This window comes from Artemia sp. Qi Xiang Cuo, chromosome 20 (assembly GCF_049724085.1).
Source record: "Artemia sp. Qi Xiang Cuo chromosome 20, ASM4972408v1, whole genome shotgun sequence".
NCBI classification, from domain to species: domain Eukaryota; kingdom Metazoa; phylum Arthropoda; class Branchiopoda; order Anostraca; family Artemiidae; genus Artemia; species Artemia sp. Qi Xiang Cuo.
The window spans coordinates 16,355,592-16,364,262 of record NC_142813.1 but is presented as its reverse complement, the minus strand read 5'-3'; positions in this window follow the sequence as shown (position 1 = coordinate 16,364,262).

Sequence of the window (8,671 nt, the reverse complement as noted above, 5' to 3'; positions counted from 1 at the left end):
CTTTCTTAATGCCCATCCTAAACCCATTTTACAACTTGAAGTACCCATCCATTTCACCAACAACTTTACTTTACAGCTTTTTGGATACCTCAACACCAAGAAATACTTTTCAAAAGGCATTTCAGAGCAATTTCCTTTCTTAATGTCCATTCTAAACCCATTTTCCAACTTGAAGCATCCACCCTTTTCACCCACAACTTTACTTTACAGCTTTTTGGATACCTCAACACCATGAAATACCTTTCAAAAGGCATTTTACAACAAGTTCTTTTCTTAGTGACCGTCCTAAACCCATTTTACAAGTTGAAGTACCCATCCTTTTCACCCACAACTATACTTTACAGCTTTTTGGATACCTCAACACCAAGAAATACCTTTCAAAGGCATTTCAGAACAAGTTCCTTTCTTAATGTCCTTTCTAAACCCATTTTACAAGTTGAAGTTCCCATCCTTTTCACCCATAACTTTGCTTTACAGCTTTTTGGATACATCAACACCAAGAAATACCTTTCAAAAGACATTTCACAACAAGTTCTTTTCTTAATGTCCTTCCTAAACCCATTTTACGAGTTGAAGCATCCATCCTTTTCACCCACAACTTTACTTTACAGCTTTTTGGTTACCTCAACAACAAGCAATACTTTTCAAAAGGCATTTCAGAACAAGTTCCTTCCTTAATGCCCCTTCTAAACCAATTTTACAATTTGAAGTACTCATCCCTTTCACCACAACTTTACTTTACGAATTTTTGAATACCACAACATCAAGCAATACTTTTCAAAAGGCATTTTCAGATCAAGTTCTTTATGTAATCCCCTTCTAAACCAATTTTACAAGTTTTAGTTAAGAGTTTAGAGTTTTTAGCTTAGAGTCTTAGCTTAGAGTTTTTGTTGAAGTTCTAGTTTAGTTTAGTTTTAGTTAAGAGTTTAGAGTTTTAGCTTAGAGTCTTAGCTTAGATTTTTTTTTATAGTTCTAGTTTAGTTTAGTTTTAGATAAGAGTTTAGAGTTTAAGCTTAGACTCATATCTTATAGTTTTTGGTGGAGTTGAATTTTAGTTTAGTTTTATTTAAGAGTTTAGAGTTTTAGCTTAGAGTCTTAGCCTATAGTTTTATTTATATTTCTAGTTGAGTTTAGTTTTAGTTAAGAGTTTGGTGTTTTGACTTAGGGTCATATATTAAAGTTTTAGTTAGGATTTTAGGTTATTTTAGTTTTAGTTAAGTGTTTGGAGTTTTTAGCTTAGAGTCTTAGCTTAGAGTTTTTTTTGAATCTCTAGTTTATTTTAGTTTTAGTTAAGAGTTTATTTTAGTTCTAGTTAAGACTTTCTTAGAGTTTTACTTAAGGTTGAAGTTTAGTTTAGTTATATTTAAGAGTTTAGAGTTTTAGCTTAGAGTCTTAGCTTAGAGTTTTTGTTATAGTTCTAGTTTAGTTTAGTTATAGGTAAGAGTTTGAAGTTTTACCTTAGAGACTTAGCTTAGAGTTTTAGTTTAGTTTAGTTTTAGTTAAGAGTTTGGTGTTTTACCTTAGAGTCTTAACTTAGAGTTTGTGTTAGAGTTCTAGTTTAGTTTAGTAATAGTTAAGAGTTTAGAGTTTTAGCTTAGAGTCTGAGCTTAGAGTTTTTGTTAGAGTTCTAATTTAGTTTAGTTTTAGTTAAGAGTTTAGGTTTTTAGCTTAGAGTCTTAGCTTAGAGTTTTTGTTGAAGTTCTAGTTTAGTTTAGTTTTAGTTAACAGTTTAGAGTTTTAGCTTAGAGTCTTAGATTAGAGTTGAAGTTTAGTTTAGTAATAGTTAAGAGTTTAGAGTTTTAGCTTAGAGTCTTAGCTTAGAGTTTTTGTTAGAGTTCAACTTTAGTTTAGATATAGTTAAGAGTTTGGAGTTTTACCTTAGAGACTTAGCTTAGATCTTTAGTTTAGTTTAGTTTTATTTTATAGTTTTCAGTTTTTTAGCTTTGAGTCTTAGCTTAGAGTTTTTGTTAGAGTTCTAGTTTAGTTTAGGTTTAGTTGTTAGTTTATAATTTTAGATTAGATTATTAGCTTAGAGTTTTTGTTAGAGTTATATTTTATTTTAGTTTTAGTTAAGAGTTTAGAGTTTTTAGCTTAGAGTCATAGCTTAGAGTTTTTGTTAGAGTTGAAGTTTAGTTTAGCTATAGTTCTAGTTTAGTTTAGTTTTAGTTAAGAGTTTAGAGTTTTAGCTTAGAGTCTTAGCTTAGAGTTTTTGTTAAAGTTGAAGTTTAGTTTAGTTATATTTAAGACTTTAGAGTTTTAGCTTAGAGTCTTAGCTCAGAGTTTTTGTTATAGTTCTAGTTTAGTTTAGTTAGTTATAGTTTAGTGAAGTTATAGTTAAGAGTTTTAGCTTAGATTCTTAGCATAGAGTTTTTGTTAGAGTTCTAGTTTAGTTTAGATATAGTTAAGAGTTTGGAGTTTTACCTTAGAGTTTTTGTTGAAGTTCTAGTTTAGTTTAGTTTTAGTTAAGAGTTTAGAGTTTTAGCTTAGAGTCATAGCTTAGAGTTTTTGTTAAAGTTGAAGTTTAGTTTAGTTATAGTTCTAGTTTAGTTTAGTTTTAGTTAAGAGTTTAGAGTTTTAGCTTAGAGTCTTAGCTTAGAGTTTTTGTTAAAGTTGAAGTTTAGTTTAGTTATATTTAAGACTTTAGAGTTTTAGTTAAGAGTTTAGCTTAGAGTTTTTGTTATAGTTCTAGTTTAGTTTAGTTATAGGTAAGAGTTTGAAGTTTTACCTTAGAGACTTAGCTTAGAGTTTTAGTTTAGTTTAGTTTTAGTTAAGAGTTTAGAGTTTTTTAGCTTAGACTCTTAGCGTAGAGTTTTTGTTAGAGTTCTAGTTTAGTTTACTTTTAATTATGAGTTTAGAGTTTTTAGCTTAGAGTCTTAGCTTAGAGTTTTAGTTAAAGTTCTAGTTTAGTTTAGTTTTAGTTAAGAGTTTAGAGTTTTACCATAGAGTCTTAGCTTAGAGTTTTAGTTAGAGTTGAAGTTTAGTTTAGTTACAGTTAAAAATTTAGAGTTTTAGCTTAGAGTCATAGCTTAGAGTTTTACTTCAAGTTGTAGTTTGGTTAAGTTTTAGTTAAGAGTTTCGAGTTTTAGCTTAGAGTATTACCTTAGAGTTTTTGTTAGACCTCTACTTTAGTTTAGTTTTAGTTATGAGTTTTACCTTTAGAGTCTTAGCTTAGAGTTTTAGTTAGAGTTCTAGTTTAGTTATAGTTAAGAATTTAGAGTTTTAGCTTAGAGTCATAGCTTAGAGTTTAGAGTTCTACCTTAGAGTCATAGCTTAGAGTTTGTGTTAGAATTCTAGTTTAGTTATAGTTAAGAGTCTAGAGTTTTTAGCTTAGAGTCTTAGCTAAGAGTTTCTGTTAGAGTTCTAGTTTAGTTTACTTCTAGTTAAGAGTTTAGAGTCTTAGCTTAGAGTCTTAGCTTATAGTTTGTGTTAGAGTTCTAATTTAGTTTAGTAATAGTTAAGAGTTTAGAGTTTTAGCTTAGAGTCTTAGCTTAGAGTTTTTATTAGAGTTCTACTTTAGTTTAGTTATAGTTAAGAGTTTGGTTTTTTACCTTAGAGACTTAGCTTAGAGTTTTAGTTTAGATTTGTTTTAGTTAAGAGTTTAGAGTTTTAGTTTAGAGTCTTATCTTAGAGTTTTTATTAAAGTTCTATTTTAGTTTAGTTTTATTTAAGAGTTTATAGTTTTTAGATTATATTCTTAGTTTAGAGTTTTTTTTTGAATTTCTAGTTTAGTTTAGAGTTTTATCTTGGAATTAGAGTTTTAATTAGATTTCTAGTTTAGTTTAGTTTTAGTTAAGAGTTTAGTGTTTTTAGTTTAGAATCTTAGCTTAGAGTTTTTGTAAGAGTTCTAATTTAGTTTAGTTTTAGTTAATAGTTTAGAGTTTTAGCATAGTCATGCTTATAGTTTTTTTTAGATTTATAGTTTAGTTTAGTTATAGTTAAGAGTTTGGAGTTTTACCTTAGAGACTTAGCTTAGAGTTTTAGTTTAGTTTAGTTTTACTTAAGAGTTTAGAGTTTTAGCTTAGAGTATCAGCTTAGAGTTTTTGTTAGAGTTATATTTTAGTTTAGTTTTAGTTAAGATTTTAGTGTTTTTAGCTTAGATTCTTAGTTTAGAGTTTTTGTTGAAGTTCTAGTTTAGTTTAGTTTTAGTTTAGAGTTGTAGCTTAGACTTAGAGTTTTAATTAGAGTTCTAGTTTAGTTTAGTTTTAGTTAAGAGTTTAGAGTTTTTAGCTTATAGTTATAGTTTAGTTTTATTTAGAGTTCTAGTTTAGTTTAGTTCTAGTTAAGAGTTTAGAGTTTTACCATAGAGTGTTAGCTTAGAGTTTTAGTTAGAGTTGAAGTTTAGTTTAGCTACAGTCAAGAATTTAGAGTTTTAGCTTAGAGTTTTACTTTAAGTTATAGTTTGGTTAAGTTTTAGTTAAGAGTTTCGACTTTTAGTTGAGTCTTAGCCTAGAGTTTTTGCTAGAGTTCTAGTTTAGTTTAGTAATAGTTAAGAGTTTAGAGTTTTACCTTAGCGTCATAGCTTAGAGTTTTTGTCAGAGTTCTAATTTAGTTTAATTTTAGTTAAGAGTTTGATGTTTTAGCTTTTGAGTTTCAGTTAGAGTTCTAGTTTAGTTTACTTATAGTTAAGAGATTGATGTTTTACCTTAGAGTCTTATCTCAGACTTTTGGTTAGAGTTCTAGTTTAGTTAAGTTTTAGTTAGGAGTTTAGAGTTTTTTGTTATAGTCTTAGCTTAGAGTTATAGTTAGAATTGAAGTTTAGTTTAGTTTAGTTATAGTTAAGAATTTATAGTTTTTAGCTTAGATTCATAGTTTAGAGTTTTTGTTAGAGTTCTAGTTTAGTTTAGTTAAGAGTTTAGAGTTTTATAATAGAGTCATAGCTTAGAGTTTTAGTTGAAGTTTAGTTTAGTCATAGTTTAGAATTTAGAGTTTTTAGCTTATAGTCTTAGCTTAGAGTTTTACTTAGAGTTCTAGTTTAGTTTAGTTTTAGTTAACAGTTTAGAGTTTTATCTTAGAGTCTTAGCTTAGAGTTTTTGTTGAAGTTCTAGATTAGTTTAGTTAATAGTTTAGAGTTCTACCTTAGAGTCTTAGCTTAGAGTTTCACTTAGAGTTGAAGTTTAGTTCAGTTATAGTTAAGGGTTTAGAGTCTTAGCATTGAGTCTTAGCTTAGAGTTTTAGTTAGATTTCTAGCTTAGTTTAGTTTTAGTTAAGAGTTTAGAGTTTTACCTTAAAGTCTTAGCCACATGGGGGGATTTTCCGGCGAGTATGGTTAGGTTAGGTCAGGATAGATCAAGTTAGGTTAGGTTAGGTTAACTTAGGTTATGTTAGGTTAGCCTACGTACGCGCGCGTAACCTAACCTAACCTTGTAAGAACTGGAAAAGAAAATATTTGTGATATAATTTGTTTTCAGTTAAGCGCCAATGACACAGTAGGCTTTTGGTTTTTATTTACAGTTAGGAAAGCAGGCAGTAACCAAACACTTAGGTTAGGTTAGGTTAGGTTCAGACGAAGTAAGTGAGTCTTGTCAAACCTTCGTCATGACCAGAGCAAGGTGCAGCGCTGAACTTCCCCTCTGAGAAAATTGTAAGGGCCACCATAATTGATAGTAGATTCAGTATTTGTAATAATGCACATCTGCTGAAGAGTGAAAACCGATAAAGCAAAACTATAGAAGCGTTTTGTGACTGAAGAATGTGGAATGGTGCGAAACTGCAAAAGTGGCAACACTGCAGACGCCTCTCTCCCGACCTACCACCCGAAGACAAATACAGTTTATATTTATAGTGTTGCTACTTTGATAAATATAAAAAGGACTTAACCTACATTAATTCTAAACCCTAGATTTATTCATATTCAATGTACCAAAACTGAGTGGGAAATAAGATATAAAAATAATATGTATATTGCACAATTTCTAGTAACGAAACACCAGAAAAAACAAAAAGTTAGTCCTTTAGTCTATAAATCGACAAAAAATTTCTACTTCAAGTTCACAAGTTCATATCGTTCGTGTTTTTCTCAGAAGAGGTTCCATATTTTTTCTTGTAACAGTTTTGGTTACCAAAATTCGAAAAAATCTTAAACTTAAAAAAAAAATACTTATTTACAAGAAAAAAGCAAAGCTCAAGTGGTCTTGAAGGTTCTATCTGCTCGATAGGGGCAATCGCGTATATCAGACAATCACACATGATGGGGTAAGAATTTTTTCTTGAAATAATACCTGTGATTAATCCTAAAATCTTCTATACATTTCATATAATTTTCCGGTTTTATTGCATTTTTTATCTAAAATGAGGCATAATAATGGAAATTACACAAGTTTTTGAACCTGTCGTTATTATTTATCGTAACAAACATTTTAAGGTAAAATATACGAGATGCGTTTTAATTTGTTTTTTTTTTTTTTTTTTTTTTTAAGGGACGATCGTATCGAACCAATGGTCCTATAAAATCGTCAGAGGAATTGTTCAAAAGGAAATTAAAAGTTTTATATCCTTCTTGAGTGACCAAAAATATTTCAAATCAACTAGCCCCCCTCCCATGCCCCTGTTTTCCCCAAAGACATTCAATCAAAATTTTGAGATGGTCATTTGATTCAGCTAAGTTTAAAGGTCCAATAACTATGCCATTGAGAATAACATGACCTCCACAGCTCCTAGGGTAAGAATTGTAAGTCATGCAATTCGCCCATTGTCTACATAGAGTATTTGTTATTGGGAAATATACAGAAATGTTTCAGGGGAGGGGGGAGCACGCACGTTATTTTGACATGATTTGAAAACACGTCAGAAATTAATTTTTAAAGAACAAGTTTTTTCCGCTGGAAGCAAGGAGCAAGATCAAAACTTAAAACGAACAGAAATTATTCTTTATATGACAGGGGCTGCCCCCTTCTCAATCTCTTTGCGCTAATGTTTGACTATATGTATATATATATATATATATATTTTCTAATTCTTTAAGAACGACTCCTGAAACCAACAAGTCGTTGAACTTCAATGAGAAGTATTTTTAAAGAGCTTTAAGACTTCAGCGCAAAAAGCGAGGAATTGAAAAGGGAGTAGCCCCTTTCATATACAGAATAATTCGTCCCTATACTAAAATCCTGCACATGAGCAGAGGGAGGAGATTCAGGCCCGTATCCCTTGACATCTTAATATTCTTTGGAGTTCCCCTATACTAGTTCATATCTCCCTCGTAATTCTCCTTTTTTACAGTATCCGAATTTGTTCCACTACATCTTCAAGGCTCTATAATAATTTCCTGTAAACGGATCAGAAAACTTTCTAGTTTCCACTCATTCAGGCCCGTACCCAATCCTGGAGTTCTCCTATAATATATCATATTTCTCATAAAATTTGACTTGTATCAGGGTATTCAAATTTGTGCCACCATCAAAACGTTACCCATCCTCCAAAATGACTTTCTGCACAGAGCCTAACATGGAATAGTTCCAATTTTTCCGTTGTGAAATATGTATATCCTAATTTTGTTTCAATTACTAAAAAAGAGAAATAAAAACAAGCAAAAAAGAGAATTCACGACGTCCTAAATCTTATCCAAGCAATTTCCTCCACGAAAAGTCTACCCCTCCCAGATATGACAAAAACCCCTTGTAACCATTTAAGGATATTAATCCAAAATTCATCATATATTAACGTATTACTCGGCTATAGCACATCTTCTAAAGGAAAAGGAATCATTCTATTCAAACTTGAGCGGGCATTCAAAAATTGTCTGTGATTAATAACGAGAAAAGGTATTAAATTTGCTTTTATCAATATCCAAGTCGTTAATAGCATCAATATGAATAGTCCAAGATTTGGCTATTCACTAATGTAAGGTCTTGTAGACGATTTTTCATTTGAGAAAAATGGGTAGCAAAAATGTCAATTTTTGATCCTAACCAAATGGACGGATTTCTATGGGTTATGTAAGAAAATGACAGAATCTTTGTAATAAATGAGTTGTAAACCCTTATGATGAGCCTTGAATGGGTATGAAAAAAAGTAACAATGGTATGTAAACAAACCGTGAAAAAAGTTGAAATGGAAATAATCATTAATATAGATTTTCGAATAAAGAAAAAGAAATATAAGCAATTTGGCAAGAATGATTAGTCAAACCAAAAAAGAACAGCTCGGATAGTCGTGCCAACTATGGTGAGAAGAATACAGAAAAGAAGAATACCTATTCTGACTCCAAAACGGATTAACTCCATCACTGTCGAGGGTCTTACTTGGCCCTTTTTATGTCTCCCTTTTATGCAGGAGGGGGGTTTCCCCCCTTATGCTTTGTAAATAGGACCCTCTCAATACAAGGACTTTCGGCCGTAAGTTTCAAACTGATCAGGGACAAAAATTTTAGTGTCCAATCTTTTGGGGCCCATTCTTATAGACTACCAAATTTCACTCAATCTTTTAGCCATAGCGATTGCCATAGCTACAAAGAAAATACACAAAAGTTTTTAAACTGAGGTTAATTCTTGCGTATAATTATTATAATTTGCCTTATAAAAAAAGAGGATAATCTACACATGGACTTGAATACAGAAGGAAAATCTCTGAGTTGGCAAAGGAGATAATTGACTCTTAGCTTTGTTTGTTGTTGTTATAAAGGAATTTTCCCCAAAGTAGAGATCAAATGACCAGGGCCGTTCCCAAGTGGGTGTCA